This window comes from Planococcus citri, chromosome 5, assembly GCF_950023065.1.
Source record: "Planococcus citri chromosome 5, ihPlaCitr1.1, whole genome shotgun sequence".
In the NCBI taxonomy this organism is placed as follows: Eukaryota; Metazoa; Arthropoda; class Insecta; order Hemiptera; family Pseudococcidae; genus Planococcus; species Planococcus citri.
In genome coordinates this window covers 21,063,596-21,090,873 of record NC_088681.1, presented here as the reverse complement: position 1 = coordinate 21,090,873, position 27,278 = coordinate 21,063,596, and the positions used below count along the sequence as shown (strand labels likewise).

The window sequence follows — 27,278 nt, the reverse complement described above, 5'->3', positions numbered from 1 at the left end:
GCAATTTCAAGTTTTTTTGCGTGAACTTTCAATCAATTTTTGTTTTGCTGTCTAAAAAGTGATTTTTTTTTTAGAAGAAAAAAAATTGTGTAATAAATGTCCTGCTTTTTTTTTTGACAAGAATACTAACAAAAGCATGTTTTTGCCTATATTTGCAATAAGTAAAAATCCAATGTTCTGCCAAAATTACTAAAAAAAAGTCTCTGTTTTCTGTCAAAATTGACAAAACGTTTCATTTTCGTCAAAATTGTCGAAAGAGCTTGATTTTTGTCAAAAAACCTGTTTTATGACAGTTGCCTTAGTTTGCCAAAATTTCTCAAAAGGTTCTGTTATGTTTTCCGTCTGAAATACGATAAAAAGCCCTTTTTCTGTTCCCGTTTTTCACGAAGATTACTTCTACCCAAACCGGGAGAAAGTTCCAATTTGCCGAAATCGGTAAACGATTCCAGTTTTTTTCCTGGACATCCAATTTTGCCTTGTTGTATAAAAAGTTCCTCTTTTCCAAAATTATTTCGGTATAAAAGACCTGTTTGTTGATAAAAATTGAAGGAACATACCTACTGTTTTTTTTTGTCATCCTAAGTTTTGCCAAAATAGTTTTGGTTTTCCAAAATTGCCTTGTGATATAGTCTCGTTTTTTTTTTTGTTTTTTTTTTTGCCAAATGGTCAAAAAGTAAGTACTGTTTTTAGCCCAAAATATCATTTTTTTGCCAAAATTATTAGAAAAATAAAATTAACAAAGAGCCCTTTTTTCTGTCGTGTTAAAAAAATTCTGTTCTTTGTCATAATAACTATCCAATTACTTTTTTCATTTCCTCAATCAAGCTTTGTAATTTTAGGATGTATATTTTTTTTAATTTTTTATCCGCAAAGAATCCTGGTTTGAGCAAATTTGAGGGGTCTCGATAATTGGATAAATTGGTCTGGAAACCGAGAAAAGTGAAGGAAAATCATTTCTTCAAAAGAGAGAACATCTTGATTGAGTTTTGTTTTTTTTATCAAAAATATTCCAACATCACAAAAAATGCAATAATCCCCTCCCTCCCCACTTCCCAAAAAAAAACTTTTAAAAAAAGGAAACATGACCAAAAAAATGTCGACTACGTATCGTATTGAAATTAGTTTGCAGAATGAAGTTTGGCTTTCCAACTCCATTTGATAAAATTTTGTGGGAATTTCGAGTTTCAAAAATCTGCTGGAGGCTCCAGGACTGCTCAGAACGGTTTGAAATATGTTATAGTTTCCAATCAATTTGACAGCTCAAAAATAGGTTACATCCCAAATTTCAGCTTTCTAGGTCAATTTCGTAAAATTTTGATTTTTTCCCACATTTTTGGCCAAAATTTGATTTTTGAAAATTCACCAAAAATCAAAAAAGGCACTTTAGAAATGAAATTTTGACAAGTGATGATTTTTTTCTGCTCTTTCGATCTACGTACCTTTGTACGGTTTAAAAAATTTCGTGCAAGTCCTACCTATGTTGGAACGTAAAATCTGCTATTTCGGCTGACCTGTCAATCAAAGTAGCTGCCATTTTGTAAGTAGGGTCCCCCTTTTTTTTTGAGGCCAAGGACTAGAAATGTTCCTTAGGACGCCCCCTTTAAGAAAAAAGTTGTCCCGGAGGTTTGGCGGGGGCGTGCAGTAGATCCTTATGCGGGCTCCTTTGAGTAGTTCTTCATTGGCAAGGGAAAATCTTCAAAATTTGAATGGAAAGAATATTTTGTGATTGGGAGAGAGGGGGACTGGGGGATGTATGGTTCTATATTTTAAGGAATTTCAGGAGTTCTCAAATAATATTTACTGAAGATTGAATCTGGAATACTTATCACCACTGCGTGAATTAGTTTTGAACAAACATATAAAATGCAACGAGAATGATGATTTTTTTTTTCAAATTATTCTTCAACATAGCATATTTGTTGAGTACTTGATCGGATCTGGGATCTGGCTCATCCTTATCTCGTCGTATCCGGGCAGTCGTGCGCCCGTCGCGAAACCGGTTATCGGCGCGAGTAATCGACAGCACGGCGCAACGTTTTACGTTTGATTTTTCATGAAAGAAAGAAAGAAAGGAAGAATTAATAATAGAGAGAAGAAAAGAGAGATGAAATGAAGAGGAGTTACGCGATGATTGTGTGAAAAATCTAGTTTGTAACATATTTTTAATAAGGTACGCGTCCCCCGAATCCGGCCGCCTCTCTTTTCTGTCTTGTCTATCTGTCCCTCTTTGTATGTATTATATACGCGCGTTTAACTTTACTCTCGGCTGCTGCGACTCATCGGCTGGCCTGTGTTGTATGTATGTATGCTATTTATGCGCGATGAATGTGCAGAATAATCTTATTTTCAAGGGCCAATTACCGCGCGCGGCCGCGGTTCCGTTCAAGCTGAGGTCATGATTGCCGCCGGCGCGGCTCAAGACTGTATGGACATTTTCACTGCAAATTATTCGTTGCATATTTTTTCCCATAGTGGATACTGGATAGTGGATAGTTCGCTTCATCTTTCGTTTCGCGTTTTATTACGATGAGGGTTTGCTCGATTTTAGACGATGAGTGGTCGAGTTTGATCTCACTCTTCACACTGTCGAGCTGAAAGTTGAGTTCAAGTTGTGTGTACTTTTTAGGGTGGATCGTGATTTGTGAAAAAATATGATATATTGAGTAAATTTTTTGTAAACTTTCAAACGGGCTATCATCAGCCAAAATTTCAAGTGCTAAAGTGCATTTTTCGATTTTTGGTGAATTTTTGAAAGTCAAATGCAAGTCAACTCAAAAATGAGAAAAAAATTAAATTTTTTACCAAATTGACCTAGAAATCTGAAATTTGGAATGTACTCCATTTTCGACCCGCCAAATCGATTGGAAACTGGTTTAGGGCGTTTTGAGCAGTTCTGGAGCCTCCAGCAGATTTTTGAAACTTGAAATTTCCACAAAACATCTAATCAAGTTTGAAATCCGAAATTCATTCTGTGAACTGATTTCAATACGCTGTGAAGTCAACTGCAGGGAGATTTCAAGTCTTTTTGGAGCCTCCAGTGATTTTTTGAAAATCACTGGAGCTTCCAGCAGATTTTCCAATGCTTGAAATCTCCATAAAATTTTACCAAGCTGAACTGGACATCCCAAATTCACTCAGTACTCTAATTTCATCACGCTATCGAGTCGACTGCAGGTGGGTTCAAGCCATTTTGGAGCCTCCAGCAGATTTTTGAAACTTGCAATTTCCATAAAATTTCATCAAAAAATGGAGTTATAAAGCCGAAATTCACTTCGAGAACTAATTTCAATATCAATACGCTACTCAAAACTGGTCAAAACGGTTTGAAACCATTTTCAATCGATTTGGCTGGTCGAAAATAGGGTATATCCCAAATTTCAGATTTTTAGGTCAATTTGGTGAAATTTTGATTTGTCTCCTCATTTTTGGGTTAAGTAAATTCGATTGTCAAAATTTTACCTAAAATCGAAAAATGCACTCGAAATTTTGGGGCCACCATTTTGTTAGAAGGGCCAACTTTTGTTTTTGACAAGTTTGCTTTAAAATGTTCCTCAGGATGTCCCCTTTAAGAAAAAAATTGCCTCAGTGGAGGGAGGTGCCACTATTCCTATTGTCATATGCTGGACTATAATTACTGCAAATCATCAATGAAGTTGCTCCTAAGCTCCTTGGTCCCTTGACCAGGGGGTCATTGGGTAGGGAAGTGGTAGTTATTTCGTGCCTATGAGGCGTTTGAAGATTTTGAATTGTTCGAGTATGGAATCAAGGAGGAAGCCAAGGTCAAAAATGGGCTGAATTGACACGAAATGACCCCGCACCAGCCTATTCGATACGAAAAGGAATCTCTACTTGCATTGTATTACTCGTATTATCTTTATAAATCGAAGATAAGGTATGCGTATGTACGTAGGTATATGAAGATGTACTCTGGCAGCACGTTCGTGTATACCTAGGCTAGGTATACGTATAGTCGTATGTGTGCTATGGAAATGGCGTGCCGAACCGTTTGGATGCGATTTGTTTAGAATTGGAGTTGGAAGTCGCCGTGTGTATGAGATTATGTAACCGGATAAGGTCAAAGGTGACGAGTCGCCGATCACGATCTAGTTTGTTGCCAGGGCTTTAAAAATGCGCTGATGATGTTTGGATCCCCTGAGCCCTTACGTACTATGTGTACGGTGTATCTATCTGGTATGCGAAGATGTACCGTATATATATGCGGATTCTCTAATTCGTAATGACCGCGACGGGGGCGTACGGACGTGCCGGAATTATAATTACGAGACGTACGACCGATGCGAATAACTACCTGGTAGATTTGCGGGGTACTATGTATCTTGTATTGTACGTAGTATTTTTTTTTATTCATCGCTTATCGATGTTTGAAATCTCGTATATGTATATTCAGATACAAGTACGTCTGCTTGCTACGTATAGAGTACGTCGTCTAAGTACCTATTATAATAATCGTACGACGCAAGGTACGAGTACGTTCCATCGCATCGTAATCAGTTTGCTCTTTTTACTGAACCCACGCTAGGGCATGATCTGTTTTCATATTTGCCAAAAGGAGCACACCTCAGTACAGTATGCCACACTCCATAGGATGAAACATTTTATACCTAACATATGAATGAGTCTATCCTACGAAATTGTCGCGTTTTCTGAACTTACGATTAACTCAAATAGAATTCAAATCACGTAGTATACGTAGTCGTAGGACATACTCGTATTATCTATTGCTTATGGAAAACGAGCGATTTAAACGACAACGATGCATTTATATGTATACCCGAATGCAACGAAAGCACCGAGTGAATGGACGACATTAAAATATAATTCGGAAGAATGTGGGTGGTGCTGGGTTCAAATTGCTCGTAATGGCTGGATTTTTTTTGGGCAAACTGAGTCGGTTTTTTCTTCAATTACTCGATGAAAATGACGACGACGTGAAGGTAGCTGTCTACTTGGTGTGCGTGGTTGTTTGGATGTTGAGAGATAAGAGATATGAAGGTTTTGAGAAAAATCTTGATTTTGAATGAAAATATATTCTGTACCTATCTACGTATAAAGCAATCGAAATGGCAATAATTTTACTAAAATTGGGTAAATATTGAAAATTGAAGGCATAAATTATCAATTAATTTCATGTGATTGATGTATAAATGTTCAGAAGGGGTGAAAATGATTGAGGAGGAGTAAACATCGTTCGAATTGATGTGAAGATATCTTTCGAGACCATAAATATTACCTAATAAAATTACTTCAATAATGCCCATCAAAGTTGTAAATTTTTGGGATAGTTACGTAAAATCTCCATGTGACTCATTAAAATCATGTGAAGAGAAAGTCCAGTTATCTCAATCTACTGATCGACTGTTTTTTTATTCTTCGGTCATTCTCGAAAATCGACTTTTTAAGCTAAAAATCCCTAAAATCGTAACCCAATTTTGAGCTCAAAATTCTTCAGAAATTCTCAACAAAAACTTGGATAATATATTTAAATGCTTAATTTTCTCCTGAAATTTTAACTAATTTTGATAGGCTGCATGACTATAATCTTAAAAAATGCCCAAAAAAAGTTTTTATTAGAAATTTTAACCAATTAATTCTATGCATTTTTACTTACCGTTTGCACAAACTTTTTCAAGTACTCCAAAAATTATGACCCAATTTTGAGATTTAATTCTTCACGAAATTGTTCAAAAAACATTTTGTTGAAATTTTTGATTTTCAAAATATCGAAATGTGGGACCCAATTTTGAGCTTTAAATTCTGCGGAGGTGCTCAAAAAACATTTTTGTCGAAATATTTTTGTTTCTCACGAAAGTTCAACCCATTTTGACAGATCAAAAACACTTTCAAAATTACGTACTATTAATTATGATCCAATTTTGAGCTCTGAATTCTTCAGAAAATGCTCAAAGAACATGTTTGTTGAAATCTCTGATTTTCTCATCAAATTTTGGCCCATTTTGATGGCTCACAAAGTTACTTTTGAATGATTCTATAAAAATTCATTTGTATCTGAGGCTACTGGAGAAAGTTCGAGTTTGATTTATTGGAATGTAGCAATGTATCTACCTTAATGTGCTGGTGATTTTTTTCACGAATCGGTTCAATGGGTGTTTTCATGCTGTGGTTATGAATTTTTTGCTCCCCTCCCCCCTCGCATAATATCTAGTAAAATAATGCACATAGTACTATCAAAATTACTTAATAGGTACAAAGTCCAACTTTTCTAAATTTTGAAAAACTTATGGAAAAAAGGTCATTCCGCCTCAATTTGACCAACGTTTTTGAATCATGTCCTTCGATTTCGCTCAAATTCTGTTTACAATCTCGCATTCAGTTTGGTCCCAGCCCCACTCAAGGGGGTGGGCTTCAATTATTTTCACATTGTGTCGAGGTATTCAACTTCAGCAGCGAATGCCTCCAAAGCTATGATACTTTGATCAAGACTGATTTCACAGTTCAAAAAGGAATTGCATTTTGAATTTTATAAGTGTTTTGAAATTTTCAAAAGTTAGAGTTGAACTTTCAAGTTGAAAGTTCAGATTTCAAAATGGCGCTGTAAGTAGGAGCTACCATTTAAAATTCTGAAAAAATGTCCACAGATGTACCATTTGTTGCTTTTTCAAATGAATGTAATTTTCGAGATGGGATCTCTTGATGGAAGAGGAGCACCCCCCCCCCCAATTTGGGCAAAACTCAAAAAAAATCTGGGACATGTGATGCATCGAATTGTATGTTTTCGGCGACGCTGAACGCGAATATGACGTCAGATTTTTGGTTGGGCTCCATCCACGGCCCCCAGCACCTCCGCAAAGGGGGTAATAATCAAAAAAATGGTTTCATTCGTGTGACACATGAAATACATAGCATATTTTCGATATCGCTAAACAAAAATATAGCCTTAGTTTTTCAAATTAACCTCATCCATGGCCCTTAGAACCTTCTCAAATAAGTAGAAGCCTAACTGAGGGCCGTGGGTTGAGTCCAAACAAAAATCTGACGTCATATTCGTGTTCAGCGTCACCAAAAACATATTATTTCATGTGTCGCATGAAGAAAACACTTTTTTGAACTTTAACTCTATTTGGGGAGGTGCTGGGGACCGTGGATGGGGTCTAATCAAAAATATGACGTCATATTCGTGTTCAGTGTCACCGAAAACATACAATTCGATATATCACATGCCCCAGATTTTTTTGAACGTTTTGTTCAAATTTGAGGTAGGGGGTGCTCTCCTTTTCAATAAAAGATCGATCCTACTTCGAAAATTGAATATTTTGGAAAAGCATCAAAAGGTGCATCTACGGAAATTTTATCAGAATTCTAAACGGTAGCTCCCACTTAAAAGAGTCATCATTTTGAAATTTTAACTGTCAACTTTCAAAAAGGGTACCCCCCTCCCCCTTTAAGATAATCAAAATGCCCTCAACCTCGGATTTAGATAAAACTCGCAGGGTATATTTAGTACCCCATAAAAATAATTTTGGTTCCATAGCCCGCCCCCACTCCCCCCCCCCTCCTCACTCAGCCAAGGGGCCCAAAAAACGCGTTCTTTATGAGAAAAATTCTGCATCAGCGCGTGTTTGAGATGAATTTTTTTTGTGAACGAATATAGTTGGAGGATAGCTACATGGGGCCACCTCCCTGAATTTTTTCAGAATTTTTCATCGTATGGGAGGAGAAGAGGAAACAAAAGAAAGCTTTAAATCGACGTTTACTCTGGAACGAAAAAACATGCTGAAACGATTTTTTCGTCAAATATATATCTTTCTATAGAAATCATCGCCCGGCCATTTGGAATGGTGGTTCAAGCTCAAAAGCTCAAAAAATTCTCAAAAAAACACGTTTTTTACGTTTTTTTTTTTCAAAATACTCGTAATTATAGACAAATGGCGGAAATCGAAGAGAACTAAAATTGTTCAGCGTGAAATTTTACCTCAGAATGTGTACTTGATAAAAATTCATTTATAGCGTGCGATCGATTTCAAAGAACACTCAAATTAATCACGAACGATTCCAATCATTCGATCACTGGATCATTAAATCACTTACGTTACACATGAATCGAATTCAACTATTCGCCGAATTATTCAACGTTCAGACAGAGGATCGATTTGTTTGAAAAATGGAAACAAATCGAACATCATCCTAAGGAACAACCTCGCAAATTTTTCGTATCCCTACAAAAATGGCTCCATAAAATTGGTTGCGAACGATTCGCACTCAAAATAATTCTCAAATGAGGTGACATAAAAGCGAAAACGATTTCCAATAAACTCACTTTCCCCTTCGTATACAAATTATACGCAATGAAACACACCGCGATCGACTAGACTTGAAAAAATTCGCGCTGCACTGCGCCTCGAATAACGTTCCACGCAGCTCAACATTCCACCACCGCCACCCGCCCATCCGAAGCCTCCGAAGCAGCTCGGTTGACTCCTACATCGAACATGATTTATGCGCTATGCCTCGCACTTATCTTGATACACTGATAGAATGACTTTTAATTACTTTTTCAACAGTTCGGTTCAGTTCGAGTCCGACGAATATATACACGTAGAATACCTAGTTTACCTGCAGTATCTACTCCCTGACTCAGCCTCATCTTCTCTGCTGGACCAGAAACGAAGCAACAAAGACAGATACACGCGGAGAAGGATGAGACCCTAGCAGCCTCACAGTCTATGTACAGTACACGAATCGCTCGTTCCTCGTTCGCGGGTTCGCAGTGTTGAGAGAAACGACGACGACGCGGACGGGACGTCGAGAAAATAACACGAAGAAGCAGCGAGCGAGCGAGAGAGAAAAGCTGCTGACCAGACTTGAAATGCCAAGAGAAGGTATACTGTACATACTCTAGAGAGCATCATGAACATTCCACGCATAACATAACGCTGAATAGTAGACAGATACGTACTTAGGTATACCTTTACCTATACTATATAATACAGTACCTCGCGTATATGTATGGTGTGCGTAGAGAGCACCTAGAAGTGGCGATGGCGTGGACGTAGACCGCTCTAAGCGCGATGTACTTATCCAGCGACACTGGAACTGCACAACGCAGCGTGCACATCTCAGACGGACCCATCTTCGCGATATGCATGTATTTGCGCACGATTAAAGCGAATAAAATAATAGAAAGAAAAAATTCCTAAATACACATTCCGACGCGACGAGTCGATCGCCACTACGATCCATTCGCCTATTTGCCTCTCAATTCGCTCGCTCGTAGGTATAACTCTGAATGGAGCACCTGAGGAACTGGCAGATGAGGTTGTGAATACGAAAAGGAAGATTGTCACGGAGCTTTTATGGAAAGTTGCGAGAGGAGTGGGGTCAGGGGGAAATTGGCAAAGTGACGTATGTACAAAGAACATTGTGAATGAAATGATGTAGGCCTTGAATGACATTTTTAATTAGCCCGATCGACCTCAAAATTTCAGAATTTCATCATCATCATCATCATTATCATCAATGAACTTTGACCCAGTGAGCTGTTCAGCCCGTCTGGAAAACTGTAGAAGAATTGCTCTGCGATGTGTCATCAAGTTTTTTCTTTGGTCTTCCTCTGCTCCTCCTGCCAGTTGGGAGTGTATTCTTTGACTTTTTGAGTGGACCGTTTGTCAGGCATTCTATCCATGTGTCTTAGCCATTCCTTTCCGTAATCTTTCACCTGTTCAATGATTGGCTCTGCTCCTAGCTCATTTAGGATGTTTTTGTTTCTTTTCCTACTATGTCTCATATATCCTGCTGTGGCTTTCATGAATCTCATTTCCGCTGTGGTTACTCTGCTTTTTATATCCTTTCTCATCATCCATGTTTTGCTTCCATACTGCAGCAGTATTTGTCTTGCCAGCGTATTGTACTTACATAGATTCTTATTGAAGTTTCAGCTCTGCGGCTCTGACTTTTCTTGGAGGGGTAGCTCGTGTTTTTTTTTGTGGAAGGGGTGTAGTTGAAGCAAGCTTTAAGGATACCTACTAAGATCTCTCACAAAACTTTGCACTCCCTACCCCCACACACTCCTCTCTGAAAAAAGCTATTCACTTAATCACTACAAGCGCCACGTCACACATCCCTGACAAATTATGAGATTAATTGATACATTTCCACATTAATTTAAAAAAAAATTAAATATAAAAACATACCAACTTAAACTAGGATGGAAAGGAGCCTGCATGAATCCTGATCAAGTTCACAGCAGAGACAGTCAGGAGCAGGGGCCCCACTAGGTGGCTACTGATTAGTGGTGTCCTGCCTCCAGGCAGAAGGGGAAAGTTTGTTGGTACTGCTATGAAGGACACCATTGCACAATATTACCTAGAAAAGAGTATCTGAAACACTTCGGCATGTTTATTAGTTTCAAGCATGGTAGATATATATTGTAAAATAGTTATATAGCGCAACAATGTATAGCACTCTTGTATTTGTTATAGTCTGCTTTACATTAATAAGTAAATCAACAAGTTGTCTAAATTGAGATGGAATAGATGGACAGTGAGTTCCAGCACCCTGAAGGCCCCTGTTGCAGATCACCCACTAATTTGGCACAAGGATACACGTGTCCCACAAGTAAAGGCAACACTTGCGGACGTGAACACCTATCAATGTGTGGTCCAAACAGCCAGAGTATAACCGCAGCAGCACCAGACACCGCCCAGATAATAAAGATGATAAGGAAGGATGTAAGCCCCACTATGACATCACAGTTGTAGTATGTGTGACAATGTACATCAAATCAGCTGCATCACAAAGCTAAACTCTCATCTGATCTTACCCTCATCTTCCCAATCATAAAACCTACCGGAGTCTTAGCTAGATTGACGAAGGAAAACTATGTAGAATCAACAAGGTATAAAAAAGGAAAACTAGGGATGGCTTTGTTTACCACCTCGCTTACTCTTAGGAATTTGTTGATCTTAAATCATAAGTTGTGCGTCAAACTCTCCTTCATAAGATAGCTCTTTCCCCTCAAAGGCCATCACCTTTGTTTTTGAGGACCAGATTCTCATTCCATATTTATCTGCTACTTTCTGAAGGTTGTACATCAGTACATCACTCTCTGCAAGTCATCTTCAATGTAAGCAAAGATCACCTGATCATCAGCGAATAGCAGGGTATTGACATGGGTTTCAATGAGGTCTAGCCCTTTTGGCTTGGTTTTCAGCCATTCTGAATCATGTCTTTGAAGTAGATGTTGAACAGGCTACACGACATTGGTCCATCACTGTCTTACTCCTTTTCCTATCTTATTTGCTTCTGACATAAATGGCAAAAAAAAAAACGTTACCGCAATTTTTATATAAGTTCCATCTTTCCCAGGAAACAATGAAAAAGTTTTCCTTTGGGCAGAAATTTTAAGGGAAATGAGACTTCTGACACAGTGACCATTTTTAGTGTGCGTAGCACACTATTGGTTTCGCTTTGAGAAATGAAATTTTATTGGAACTGAATGTTCTCTTAAGCTATCCAACCGTTTTTTGTACCTATTGGACTCCATTTGAGAATCATTAAGGCGGAGGGAATAGATTAATTTTCATTCAATTCGGATGGGTAATTGCTGAGTAATTGCAATTTTAGTTCATTATTTTAATGCATTAAATCCTAAAAAAAAGGGAAAAGGGGACTTGTAGAACACCTGCCGCTCATTGTACCCTGCTATACCCCCAGTCTATTCCATCACCAGCTGTGTTTCATTGTACCCTGTTACACCCCCAGTCTGTTAGCTGTAAATTCCAAGTGGGCGTGGTTTGGTGGGGCGTTTACCAAACAAATATATTATTTTAATGCCCTAACCCTCGTAGGAAAGTTGTGGCTGAGTGGTTAGGGCATGTAGGTAGGAATAGGAAATTTAGGGACCCACTGACCCAGGTTCGAATCCCCGTGAGGTAAGTAGGTAGGTGATGGATTTTTCGTAGGAAATTTGGATAGGTAAATGCTTTGGAGTTACTATGTAGTACATGGTAATGGGGCAAAAATAATGCTGAAACTGAGTTATGAATTATGATATCATTTGCTAACTAAAAATTCATTTCATTAATTTTTTGTCTACCTATAACCATAAGTATAAAGTAAGAATTACTTGACATGAATAATTTTTAACTTTTTACTTATAATTTAAAAATTACTTCAAAATGAGAAATTAAACTAATTTTTGTACAATTGAAACATGTAATTTTTATTATCATGATTTAGTAAAAATTATTAAAACAAAATGATTTTTACTATTGGTACCTATAGCAAAATTTATTAAAATGATAAGTTTTACTATACGATTACAGTAAAAATTATTGAATGGGATCTGGTACTTAATTGTGAGTATTTAGTTAAATTTTTTTGTAAAAATTACCCATATTTTTTTCGTGTAATAGGCAATGCAAATTCTTAACATAGGTATTTTATAAGATTTAATTCTTAATTTAGAATAAAAAGCAAGTTCTGAAAATTGGTTTGAAAATTTATAAATTTGAAGACAATGGAAATTCTAAAAAAAATAATATGAAAATTTGTATTTAGAGACGCCGAGAATTCCAAAAATTGATTAAAAGTTCTGTAAGTTGCAGATAATGTGAACTTGAAAATTATATGAAATAAGTATTGTAATATTTATGAAGAAGATGAGAATTCTGAAAAATTGGAGGCAATGTGAATTCCAAAAATTGAGTAAACGTTTTACAATTTGTGGACAATATGAACTTGAAAATTGAATTTGAAATTTTTTAATTTAAAGACAATAAGAATTCTGAAAAATTATTCAAAATTTGACTATTTAGAGGCAATGTGAATTCTAAAAATTGATTGCAAATTTCCTAACTCAGCAGCAATGCAAAATTCTGAAAATTTATTGAAAACTTTATGAAATTGTAGCGATGGGGAATTCGGGAAATCGATTTGAAATTTTGTAAATTTTAAAACAATGCAAACTATGAAAAACAACTAGAAATTTCTTAATTTAGAAGCAATACAAGCTTATAAATTATTCTGAAATACCTATTGTAATTTGGAAAATATGAAAACACTGAAAAACAATTATTATTTTGAAGCAGTGAGAGTTTCAAAAATTCTCATCACTGTGACATGGTTGATTCACTTATGCACTACCTAGATGTAATAACGGTTATAGCTGTAGAAAAGGCAGCTAGCTACGCACACTTTGCAGCTAAGCTTTGCTTAGCTGTCTAGTTTCCCTTGAAAACTGTCCCAATTTCCCAAATTCATGAAACAGCGTACGTAACATGGGCAAGAAAAACCCGTTTCCAATACACGAGCTTCGACATGAATTTCGGACAATTTTGAAGGGGAAAAAATTGTATTTTTCCAGCATTTTGTCCTCATGAATTTGATCACATTTCTTTCAGATATTTTGTGATGCTTGGACCTTAAATTATAGTCAAGTTGGCTATTTTCGCACCGACGCAACGGGAGAATTGTGTGAAGTGATTATTTGCCGCTAGATTAGGTATAGAGGAGGAGGGGAGGATCAGAACAATTCCCGGATATCATTTCCCTACCCTGCGAAGTTTTGAAAAGAGATTGAAATGAGCCTGGGTGACATTTTATTTGAAAATATCGAAATAGAAATTATTGTTTCAATTTATTCATGCTTAATAAATTATATTAATTAATACTAAATTAGCTATCGATCAATATTATGCGTAGTGAGATCGATATGCATAATATTGTACCTATACATATGTAATTTTTTATCATAACTGAGTAGGTAGGTAATACATTTGTAGGTGTAGGTATATTAAATGAAATCATCCCTTAGCCACAACAATTCCACCAAGGTTTTTTTACTTGCTGATTCTGTCCTTCGTCAAAATAATTGTGCCTTATATTTTCTGCCTCACAGAATTCCCCGCCGTAGTTATATACAATAATTTCGCCGCAACTCTCACCGGCTGAAACACATTTAGTGTTACCTTCGCCTAAGTAACACATTCCCATATGTTTTTGATACACCTGTTGGTTACCATTGGGAATGTCACTTAATCGAACAGATACTCCGTCTATACATTTAGCCAGTTTTCTTATTTCTGAAGTGGGGTAATACAGGCTCCGCGCAGACTCTTTCAATTTCAAACAAATTTGTTGTAATTGTGATGCGAAGTCTGGATTTGTGCATAAACGTGAGCTGGAATGAAAAGAAATGAATTCAAAGTTACGTACCATACTCGAGTATTATGTAGGTAGATAATAGATACATCGAAAATACTCCATCAGGCAAAATTTTAGTAACACGCGTCGGAGAAAATGTGCACTCGAGCTGGCAGAAAGGAATTTTGAAAAATTTTCTGAAATCGATCGAAAGAGGTCTCGGGTACATGTTGATCTAACCTTAGGAGTGGTACTGAATTTTATTAAGGTCATTAGGGCCCCTTTATTCGGGTTTCGAATTTCTCGAAATAGTCGAAATCATCATCAATAGATTAGCTAAGCCAATATTAAGTTAGAAGTGAATTCCAAATTCCAAATTTTTCATCTCAGTTGGCTCAAATTTTAATATATTTTTGGTGAATGATGGAGTATTTTGAGGTTTTTTTCTATTCTGAATTGTTTCCGTGTAAGTTGAGTTATTTGTTTCGTTAACCACATAGCAAAGATTTCAGCTTCGAGTTATCGTGAAATTTTTGAAAATTTGAAGGAATTCGTCGGCCATTTTACATCATTTTGTTATTGATCGAGCCGAACAAAAAAATCAAAAATCCATTGAGCTGGTACTGGTATACGTAGACAGACGTACATTTCGAGCTTTTTTATACTAGAAAAAATTTAAAAACTATACCAATTCCACTGTTCATCAAATTCTTGCTCGGTGATGACAATATCGTAGTTGCTGGATTTCGGTATCAGAGCAGAAATCATGATTGAAAATACCAAGTAGCGCAAATTTATCATTTTTTACTTTTACTTTTAATTTGAAAGACTTCGAAAGCACTGTTCGTCAAATGAACTGTACGATTGAATTGTTCACAAGGTGGCTAAAAATTTGTTTACAATTTTTCAGGGTTAACTTACGCGTAATATTTGCGTAGCCGTGTGTGATACAGATATGCTGGTTCACTATGTAAATTATAAAACTTACGAAATACTCGTACCTGGTGATTCGTTTGTTTATGTAATATTGTAGTGGTGCGCATTTGCTGATTTTTGTGTGAGGTACGTGTAGTTCGTCAAATGTCAACATCTACCACACACATTTTCATAAACCTATAGACCTACTGGGTAGTTCTATCAATTTTACACAATTTTGCAGTATGTTTCCTCGCCAAAAAAAAATTTTTTTGAGAATTTTTTTTGGTTGGAATGGTTAATATATACACTTGAGACTTCATTGATAGTGTTGTGCCCAATTCATATCTCTCAGGGGAGGGGGGAGAGCCATTTGAAAATGTGGGACTTTTCTGCAAATTTCGATTCAAAACTGGTCTTTTTTGAGAGAACTGATCACCTACAAAATTAAGAAATGTGTTTCAGTAATTCAAATAATTTTCAAATTGAGAATATACCACGAATTTTAAGGATTTCTAGGTGAAAATTTCTCCGGCTTGGTCAAAAAAGTATAAATTCCATGACGAAGGAAAAAACGTTATTCCCCATGACGGTGGATAAAACTTCATTAAGTAGGGATAATATAAATGTAAAATTGTTTAAATTCGTGTTTTTTAGTGTAAGTAGTATCAGTACTCACCACATAATAATTTTTCAACATTTCTCAGTTTTTCTCTGTTTGTGTATGGCGAAGCTGACAAACCATGACGAAAGAATCGGCAAAAGATAAATAACCATATTTTCATGGAATCACGTTTTTATATTGGATAGCGGTGTTCGGATTCAGTATTTTATCAGGGGACAAGATTTGGTTAACTGCCTAAACAGTTTTGCCATTTTCAAACACCAAAATTTGTGAATAGTGAGCCGTTGGGAATGCATTGAAAATTAACCACGCCGAGGGAACAAAAACTCAAAGACAGAGGTGTGAGGTCACTCCACAGCATATAGGTGTCACTGAAGTGAATTGTGTTCATACTGTAATTTTCGTGTAGTTTTCAGGAATAAAAAACGAATGTCAAAATTGCAGAACATCACGACTCTTTGCTAACCAGCGATGTAACTATTTAAAAACGAGATGTGAGACAGCCATGACGATGGAACTTTTGATCATATAAGGGGGTCTGTGGCCCGGGGGGAGGGAGTTAAATTCATTGTAGTGCCTGAAAATGTTAGATGGGGACAACTTTTATTGACAAAACCATTCACCATTACTTTTCATGTGCATACTGTAAGTGAAATTTCACACGGACACAAAAAGTGTAAAATTGGTAGAACTACCCTACTACATATGTAGGTACTAGGTAGGTATAGGTACGTCATTTGGTTAAACTTCTGAACTTCTAGAGAGAAAAAAAATCGAAAAATTATCGATCGTGTTCAAAATGATCTTAAAGTTATTTTTCTAGAAAATGTGAAAAATTTGATGAGATCGGAATTTTTGTGGGAAAAAATATTAAGTCTATTCGAATCTTATTTTGTGAACGAAAAAATTGCTCAGAATAGTTTTTTTTTTTTAATTTCCGGGCATCACAAGAGGCCCTTTCTATAAGGATCCTGTACTTTTTTTCAATGTTGATCCTTGAAAGTACAAATTTCAAAATTCAAAAAGTATAATAGGTACAACATGATATTTATTTTTCAAAAAATATGTACAATTGGTAATAAAACATAAAAAAAAACTTTGGTTGTTTAGCCATTAACCTTATTTTTTAGAAAATAGCTTCTAAGGGACTGCAGGTTTAAAAAATGCTTCGAAAAATGATTCATTATCACGTTTTTTTTGTTTTTTTTTTTTATAGTAGAGAAAAGTCTTTGCTTTGATTTTTATGATTTTTTGGTTCTAATTTGGTAATTTGTTTGAAAAATATTATTAAACGTTATCATTTTTAATGAAAGAATCGTCTATGAAAATCACCATCACGAATGTTGAAAAATCAAATTGTACAAAAGGTTGAAACGACGACGCACTCTTATCAAGTTTGGCGGTAAATTTGTTTTTGGAGCTGCAGGTTGTTCATCGCATCTATTTAATGTTTGGAAAAAATGAAAAAAAATTTTTTTAAACAAATCCAGTAAAAATTAGTGTCTTAATTAGACAAAATTAAGTAGAATGTATTTTTTTGAAAAAAAAACCGGATGTTTCATCGTCATCAATTTTTATTCGGAGCAACCGTTGAGCTTGAAAAAATAATTTCGAGTTTTTGTTCCTAATTCCGGCGCGGTTGTTCTCCTTTGTTTCAGATTTTTTCATTTCTAATCGGAATTGATGTTTTAGTTGACAGTTTCATAACAATATTCCAAACAGAAATAATTTCAGTTTTTTTTTCAATTTTATAGAGCAAATAAAATAATTAGTTGTGTTGATATTGGGTCAAAACACCTAGAAATCGATAATACGTGTTAAGGTCCTTTTTTATAATAAAGAGTGGTCAATTAAATTCTTTTTTTTTTTTCAAAATTCAAATGATATGCCTGAATTTCCCAAATGAAGTCGAAATGAGGAATCGAAAATTAGGTATATGTATCACTTTAGGTATACGGATCATTTTTGTATGTACTTCGAAATTAGCATTTTGTTATCTGAATACATCTCGAAAATGAAAACTCCACTTTTTATAAATAAGAAGTTTTACAAATTCCGAAAAAGTTGGTAGTTGAATTTTCTTATTGAGAGTTGAACTTCAAAAGTCGATCCGTAACTCTAAAGTCTGAATATTGAATTCCGTCAAGCTCCAAAAAGAGGCTTAAGAACTCAAAATTTCATAAAATTCCGTATAGAAAATCGAAATGTGAGGTTTTTAGGTATACATAGGCCTAATGTTGATTCTGATTCCAACATCTGACTGACTCCAAAGTCGAAATTGGTTGCATTTTTTGAAATTTCATGATCTCAATATCCTCTCTTACTCTGGGAGACTCAATTTTGATTTCGGGGTCGATTGGATTTCAAAATTGTTGAGAATGCCTTGAAAAACCTACAACTCCATATTATTGCATTTTTCGAAATTTTGTGCCGCAAATCTCGCTCTTTTGAGGATTCAATTCTTTATTTCTTTAACTTGATGGCGACAAAACGTGTTGAATTGGGATGCGAAAAATTTTTGGTTTTTGACCTTGAAATATGATTAAAATTATCCTGGCTACCACTTTGAACCGACGTAAAATGTCCAGTGATTTCAAGCTGCTCCAGAATGGGTCGTTGTAATGAACTCGAACAGCTGAAAATGTAATCCTAATTGAGATTAAATTGATGTCAGAATTGATAACAGCAAGTGAATCGCGATCCAGAGATGATGGATTGAAAAGTGTGTAGTCTATTATTCTAAAAGTTAGTGATCTCGAATTGAAAATGTACAAACACTCAAAACTTCTATGTACCGCCTCATACTTGGATGTGAAGTAAAATATTATTATTTGAGAAGAGGAGGGGAGGACCAGAACATTTCCCTTCCTTGCCAAGTTTTGAAAAGGAATTGAAATGAGCCAATGTGAAATTTTACATATTTGAAGATATAGAAGCGAAAAATGCTATAATTGGGTACTAATTTGAGTCATCAATTTTCTTGACTGAAAGTTCAGAATAATTGTGAACTTTTGAGCTTTCACTGAACTTTGAAGCAGCAGCTGCGGATCGGGAGACTGAGTGATGTGAAAAATACTGCCATAGTACATAGAATTCTGCGGCCCAAAAAACATACATTTTGATGTATCACAAGGCCATTCTTGGTGAATTTCTCAACACCCCTCCCCCCTTATGCCCCCCAAATGACAATTTTGAAAAATTTTGGCGCTTAAAAATCATCTTACCCTTGGAGCATTTCGTTAAACTGCTTGAAAATCATTTTTATACCGCTTTTATAGCTTTTTACGCGAATTTAGCCCATAAAGATGAAATTTGCGAAATTTGAACCCCCTCTGAACCAGTTTGGCGGGGCTTTGGCAGCACTTTTTGGTCGGCAAACCTACATATTCGGATTCAGCGTGAAAAATGCTATAGTTTGGCACCAATTTGAGCCATCAGTTTTCTCGGCCAAAAGTTCCGAAAAATTGTGAACTTTTGAGCTTTCGCTGAACTTTAAAGCAGCAGCTGCGGATTGGCAGACCGAGTGCTTTTAAGATAGGGGGTATGTATACTAACTTTTGAGACTAATCCCAGCTTTCATTTATTTCGATGCAATCGAAGTAGGTTAGCTCTTGGACTGATAGAAAATATTATTTCAATTCATTCATGCTTAATAATAATTTATTATATTAATTAATATTGAATTATCGATCAATTTTCTGGGTAATGAGATCGATATGCCTTATATTGTACCTACATATGTAATTTTTTATGATAACTGAATAGGTAGGTAATATGCAGGTATATTAAATGAAATCATCCCTTAGCCGCAACAATTCCACCAAGGTTTTTTTTCTTGCTGATTCTGTCCTTCGTCAAAATAATTTTCCTTTATACTTTTTGGCTCACAGAATTCCCCGCCGTAGTCATATACAATAATTTCGCCGCGATTCTCACCGGCTGATATACATTTGATGTTACGTTCGGCTAAGTAACACATTCCCATGTGTTTTTGATATATCTGTTGGTTACCATTTTCACTTAATCGAACAAATACTCCTTCCTCACATTTGGACTGTTTTCTTATTTCCGATGTGGGGTAATACAGGCCCCGCGCAGACTCTTTCAATTTCAAACAAATTTTTATTAATTGCGATTTGTAGCTCGTGCAAAAACGTTCGCTGGAATGAAAAGAAAATGAATTTAAATTTACGTACCAACTTTAGTAGATACGTCGAAAATTCTTTATTAGGCCAAATTTTAGGAACATCGCGCCTGACAAAATATGCACTTGAACCGGCAGAAAGAAATTGGGGGTCCCTTTTCATGGATTTTTTTCAGGAATTCAAAATATGTACACTATTCAGGTACCTAATTTGAATTAATTTCTCGAAATCATCGACGATAGATAAGCCAAGCCAATATTAAATTAAAGCGAATACCAAATTTAAATTTTCTACTTCAGGTTGTTCAAATTGATCCATCTTTGGTAAATGATTGGGTATTTTGAGGTTCTTTTTCAATGTGATATATTTTTTTTTCTATTCCGAATTGTTTCCGTGTAAGTTGAGTAAGTATAATTTGTTTTTTGTTAATCACAAAGCATTTCGAAAATTTCATGGAATTCTTCGGCCATTTTTCACCGCTTCTGTTATTGATCAAGTCGAATAAAAAAATCAAGAATCCATCGAACCAGTGCCAGTATATGTACGACGTACGTAGACAGACGTATAATTTCGAGCTTGTTTGTACATATGTAGAAAAATTGAAAAAACTATACCATTTCCACAGTTCTTCAAATTCGTCGAGCCTAATGGTAATAGAATCATTGTAGTTGATGGTTTTCTGTATCAGAGCACAAATCATGATTGAAAATATCAAGTAGCGCAGAGTTTTCATTTTTTTATCCTGAATTTGGAACACTTTGAGAGCACTGTTCGTAAAATGAACTGCACGATTGAATTGTTCATATTTCAAGGCGGATAAAAATTTGTTTAGGCTCTACATTTATCAGGATAACGCGTTATATTTGTGTAGCCGTGTGTGATACAGACATGCATGGTTCATAATATAAATCATAAGTATATTATTGTATTGGTGCACATTTGCTGATTTTTGTGTCAGGTGTAGTTCGTCAAATGTCAATATATCTACCACACACATATTCATAAATCTATCGACCTACTACATAATATTATGTCGGTAGTATAGGTTAGTACATACGTTATAAAGTTCAACTTCTGAACTTCTCAAGGGAAAAAAAATCAAAAAATCGTCAATCGTGTTCAATTAAATTTTGCAGAAGGTTAAAACGACGCACTCCTATCAACTTTGAAGGTGAATTTAATTTTTCAGCTGCAGCTTGTTCATCAAATCCATTTTAATGTTTGAAAAATTGAAAAAAAATTTCAACAAATCCAGTAAGTGCCTTAAATTAGAAAAAATTAAGCAGAATTTATTTTTTTTGAAAAAAGCTGTTTTATTTTTCTCATCAATTTTTCTTTTGAACTACACTAAACATTTTTTGAAAATTTTCAATTTTGACATTGGTGATTTTTTAAAGCAGCTCCTTAAAAGAAAAAATGGCTGAAAACCCAAAGTTTTTCTCGTGTTTTATTACAAATTATTTTTTGAAAAATATAAAGGTTCATATTATCGTATTATATTTTCTGAATTTTGCAATTTTCCTGTATTTTATAATATTTATGATGAAAATCGTCAAAATATTTCAAGTCAAAGTGAACATTGTTGAAACAGCTGGGCATCATTCTGTTCATTTTTCAAGTCCAGCATAGTTCAGCCGAACACAGCCAATACTAATTGCGAAGAAAATTTTGCGGATCGTCGCAACATTATACTGAATACAGATACCTGTCTTGAAACAGATGGCATTGCCGCGTTGTGTTCCTTTATTACTCAATCGAATTGTTTGCATTCAAAATCCAAAAAATATCGCTAGCGTTTCACCTTCTTCTGTCTTTATTATTTTCCGAGTGTCGAGTCTTAATTTTACAAAAAAACACGTCTGCTCGCGTATTCTGTCGAAACCAATTTTATCGTTGAGTATTGTTTATTGTTCTATAAAAAATACACGTGAATACAAAAAATTTTACTTATATAGCCCGGATGCCCCTTTTCCTTTCCCCCTTTTGCGAAGGTCCACCCCCTAACTTGAAAATATGTCCATCTCTTGACCTATTGGTCGCACAAAAGAAAGGTTTGAACGAAAATTGTTCCTCTTTTTTTCTTTTTTTTTTTTTCGTTGAGCTTGAACATATAATTTCGAGTTTTCGTTTCTAATTCCGGTGCTGTTGTTCTTCTTTGTTTCAGATATGTATTTTTTCAAATTTTTAATCGGAATCGATGTTTTAGTTGTTAGCTTCATAAAAATGTTCCTAATAGAAATAATTTCAGTTTCCTTTTTTTTCTTTTTTAATTTTATAGAGCAAATAAAATGATTGATTGATAATGGATCAAAACACCTAGAAATCGATAATGTTAAGGTCCTTTTTTAGTCCTTTGTTTGATGAAAAATAGTCCTTAAATTCCTTTTTTTTTAAAAATTCAATTGTGATGCCTGAATTTTCCAAATGAAGTCGAAATGAGGAATCGAAAATCAGGTATGCATCATTTTTAAGGGTTTTGCTGCTAGCAGCATAAACCCTATTGCAATTGATTTTAATCATAAGTTATTTTTTCAACTATGTAGCCAATCAGTGAACAGTATTTCGGAGAGACTAATCTGTGATTAATGTTGATTGTCCTAGGTACGAGAGTGCATAATAGGGTCTACGTGACGTCATCGTCGCGTATTCCCCGATGTTTCGCCTAATAGCTAGTAAGCAAATGAAAATGATGAGACAGAGATTTTATAAATTATATTTTGGAATTATTAATTTATTATTTATTTTAATGATTTTTTTCATCAATTCATTCAACATGCTTTATGTCGAATACCGAATAGTTTTTTAATTACGATTACGAGTAATATATAAATAACTTGAAATTTGAAGGAAAGCTAGCTGAAAGCTGAGGAAGTTTGGGGGGGATTTGAAAGCTAAAACTTAAAAGCTAGCCAAAGCCAAAAGCTTTACTTATTCAGTTTTCTTTCAGTTTTTTTGTATAAAATTCCGTATAGAAAATCGAAATGTGGGGTTTTTAGGTAAGTATAATGTTGATTCTGATTCCAACATCCGACTGACTCTAAAATCGAAATTAATTGCATTTTTTGAAATTTCATGATCTCAAGATCCTCTCTTACTCTGAGAGACTCGATTTTGATTTCGGTGTCGAACGGATTTCAAAATTGGCGCGAATGCCTTAAAACACCTCCAACTCAATATCCATATTGCATTTTTCGAAATTTTGTGCCGCAAATCTCCCTCTTGACGACTCAATTCTTCATTTTTCCAACTTGATGGCGACTAAACGTGTTAAACTAGGATGCGAAGAATTGTTGGTTTTTGACGTCAAAATATGATTAAAACTATCCCATATGGCTACGACTTTGAACCGATGTGAAGCCTTCAGAAAAACGTAGCCCTGTCTCCAGTGATTTCAAACTTCAACTCGAACAGCTGAAAATGTGCCAATTCTAATTGAGATGAAATCGATGTCAGAATATTGATAAGGGTAAGTGAATCGCAATCCGGAGATGATGGGTTATGAAAAGTGTACTAGTCTATTTTCCTACAAGGCAGTGACCTATAGAATTAAAAATGTGAATACAAACACTCGAAACTTCTACCACCTTCCAAAGTGAACCTATCTGTAATCGTTTGTGGCCATTTTTAACCCTTAAACACTCAAGCAAATCCTGAGATGTTATGAAAAAATGCTTTTAATTTCCTGAATAAGATCATCACAAGTATCACTTTTACTGACAGTTCACCCCCCAGCCCCTTGAAGCCACCTCGATAATGATGGACTTATTTATTTGATTATTGTCAAAAATCGAGGAAGCAAAAAACCCGATGGGTCAATCTTGGAACTGAATGATATAGTTTCATTAGATTGATGTAATGAATGAGTGAAAGCATAATTCCAAAGAACACCTCACCCCTTTTTGGGGGGCAAACATTGATAAAAGTTGGTATAAAATACTTGGACCCATGCTCCATTTTTGGATGAACATATTGATGGTTGAGCTTTCACAAAATGAAATTAAGAAAGGTGTGTAAATGGTGGACCAGAGCGATTTTTCAAAAATTTGATTCGCCTGTCTCGATAAAAATCCGAAAAAACAGAGCATGAATACGCAGAGTACATAATATGGGAAATATTATCAAGTAGGCTTGAAATGACCGAAACAAGAATTGAAAGGAACACAGATGCTTTTAACAGCACCTAAGTTCAGATAATCTACAATCCACCCATCAAATCTGTTTATCACTCCGTGGATATTCTTTCTCGATATTTGTCACCAAATAGTTACATCCTACAAAGGTTAGCAGTACGATTGTTTTTCTGCAGAAATATCGAAATAGGTTTATCTACCACTTTGAAAAGCTTTACACAGTCACATTGCAGCACTCCCTGGCATTTCATAATGTTCAAGCATTCATGAAGAAGTCACTATCCCTCCTCGATCATAGATAATTGTTGGAGGCTCCAATTGTCTCGAAAATAATGGCAATTGATTCAAGCCTGAGAGGAGGACATGTTAGTTATAGAGCTATTTTCTGCAGAAATTGTCTGTTTTGAAATTTCAATTAAAATTTGAGATTTAGTACATTCAGGCGTTGGAATTTTGAAAAAAGTGGTTAAATGAATAGGAGGTATACAATTTTTTCCATTCGTTAAAAGTGACCCAAAAGAGATAAAAAATTGAAAAATCATACTTGGATGTGCAGTAAAAGACTATTATTTGAGAAGAGGAGCTGGAACAACATTTCAAGATCTTTTAATACATATATATAGATAATAAATTATCGATCAATTTTATGGGTAATGAGATCGATATGTCAGTTATACCTACCTATGTATTGTACCTATTACATAATGTAATTTTGTATCATAACTGAGTAGGTAGGTAATGTACATATTACATTAAATGAAATCATCCCATTACCCACAACATATTTTCCACCACGGTCTTGTTGGCCGATTCTGTCCTTCGTCAAAATAATTTTCCTTTATACTTTTTGGTTCACAGAATTCCCCGCCGTAGTCATATACAATAATTTCGCCGCGATTCTCACCGGCTGATATACATTTGGTGTTACCTTGGGCTAAGTAACACATTCCCATGTGTTTTTGATATAGCTGTTGGTTACCATTTTCACTTAATCGAACAAATACTCCTTCCTCACATTTGGACAGTTTTTCTATTTCTGATGTGGGGTAATACATGCCCCGCGCAGACTCTTTCAATTTCAAGCAAATGTTTTTTAATTGCGATTTGTAACTTGTGCAAAAACGTTCGCTGGAATGAAAAAAAAAAATGGATTCAAATTTACTTAGGTACCTACCTATACATATGTACTTTAGTAGATACGTCGAAAATTCTCTATCAGGCAAAATTTTAGGAACACGCGCCAGAGAAAATATGCATTTGAACCGGCAGAAAGAAATTTTGAAAAATTTCGCGTTTGGATACTGAATTCTTTTAAGGTAATTGCGGGGGTCCCTTTTCAAATATGTGACCCCGCCTGACAAAATCGACCATTTCGACAAAAAAAAGTGTCAAAAATAATGACGTTTAAAATGAATCTTAAGGGTTGGAAGATCTCAGATTTTTGAAAAAAAAAACATTTTTTGAAATTTTGTCGAAATGGTCGATTTTGTCAGGCGGGGTCACATATGTACACCATTCAGGTACTTTGAATTAATTTCTCGAAATCATCGTCGATAGATAAGCCAAGCCAATATTAAATTGTAGCGAATACCAAATTTAAATTTTCTACTTCGGTTTGTTCAAATTGATCCATTTTTGGTAAATGATGAGATATTTTGAGGTTATTTTTCAATGTGATATATATTTTTTTCTATTCTGAATTATTTCCGTGTAGTCAAGTTGAGTAAGTACAATTTTTTGTCGTTAATCACAAAGCAAAGATTTCAGCATCGAGTTATCGATAAATTTTCGAAAATTTCAGGGAATTCATGGGCCATTTTTCACTGTTTCTGTTATTGATCAAGTCGAATAAAAAAATCAAGAATCCATCGAGCCAGTACATGTACGACGTACGTAGACAGACGTATAATTTCGAGCTTGTTTGTAGAAAAATTTAAAAAACTATACCATTTCCACAGTTCTTCAAATTGGTCGAGCCTGATGACAATAGAATCATTGTAGTTGCTGGTTTCCTGCATCAAAGCACAAATCATGATTGAAAACACCAAGTGGCGCGGATTTTTCATCTTCTTCCCTTACTTTGGAACACTTTGAAAGCACTGTTCGTGAAATGAACTGTTAACTGTTCGATAGAATTGTTCGTAAGGTAGTGTCATTTATCGCTAAGATGTGGAAAAATCTCGACTAGGTTTATGTTGAACAGCTGGTAATGCGTCACACTCGCATAGACGTGTGTGATACAGATGTGTAGGTTCACAATGTAAATCATAAATCTTGTGAAATACCTGGTGATTCGTATGCTTCTACAAATTGGTGCAGATTCGCGTAAAGTCTATGTGAGATGCAGTTCGTCAAATTTTAACGTCTATCACATACCTACTCGCAGACCTACCAACCTACTACATACATTAAAGGTACATCGTTAATCGATCGTTTTCAAAATGACCTTGAAGTCATTTCTAAAGCTGTAGAAACGAATGTAAAAAATTAGATGAGATCAAAATTTTTGTGGAAAAAAATAAAGCCGAATATTCGAATCTTATTTTGTGAATGCAAAAAATTGCTCAGAATGGTTCCCTTAATTTCCCAAATGAAGTCGAAGTGAGCAATCAAAAATTGTGGATCATTTTTGTACTTGGAAATTAGCATTTTATCATCTGAATACAAATGTTGAAGATCAAAACTCCACTTTTTATAAAGAACCTTTATATGGGTACAAATTTCGAAAAAGTTGGTACCTAGTTGAACTTTCTTATTTATAGTTGAACTTTGAAAATCGATCAGTAACTCGCGGAAATATGATTCAAAATCTCTCTCATGAAGATTCATTTCTTCATGTTCTCAGTTTGATGGGGACAAACAATCTTAAACGGAGCTGCAAAGAATTATTGGTTTTGCTATCCCAATATTGTTTGAGAAATTTTGTTTCAAGTTTCTCGAAATTATTAGCTTCAGAGGCGTCACGATTCTAGGCTTCTGAGTCTGAAGTGTGAACTAAACCTATGAATGCATACATTTTGTGTTCTTGTACAACATGCATATGTGAGAAGTATTTTTTGAATTGCCTATAATATATTCGTGAGGTTAAATTTTCTTTCATCATTGAAATAAATCATGGGCAATTGATCACTTCGACCCTACTGACAAGAAATACTCGGTCAATCCCATAAATCTGAGACTGCGTTTTTATTGAGTTTATGCCTGGTGTAATCCCATAAACGCAGTGCTGATGGAGTAAAAAACCGCGGTCTACTTCAACAAAACCAGTTTCAGGTAGAACATCCTGACAGCGGATTTGAAAAAATGTGGGTGTAATAGCTGAAAAGTGAGACTAAAACTCGT

At 35.3% G+C, this 27,278-nt stretch overlaps 1 protein-coding gene and 1 long non-coding RNA gene across 2 annotated transcripts in view; one reads left to right on the top strand and one right to left on the bottom strand.

Moving 5' to 3' along the window:
- Positions 1 to 27,278, top strand: part of LOC135846233 (putative glutathione-specific gamma-glutamylcyclotransferase 2) — a 232,342-nt gene that overhangs the window by 85,498 nt on the left and 119,566 nt on the right. The window lies entirely within an intron of this gene.
- LOC135847338 (uncharacterized) lies at positions 22,504 to 26,059 on the bottom strand. The gene is made up of 2 exons (XR_010559150.1): positions 25,884 to 26,059; positions 22,504 to 25,064 (listed from the first exon to the last, which is right to left on the bottom strand). It is a non-coding gene; the product is annotated as an uncharacterized LOC135847338 (long non-coding RNA).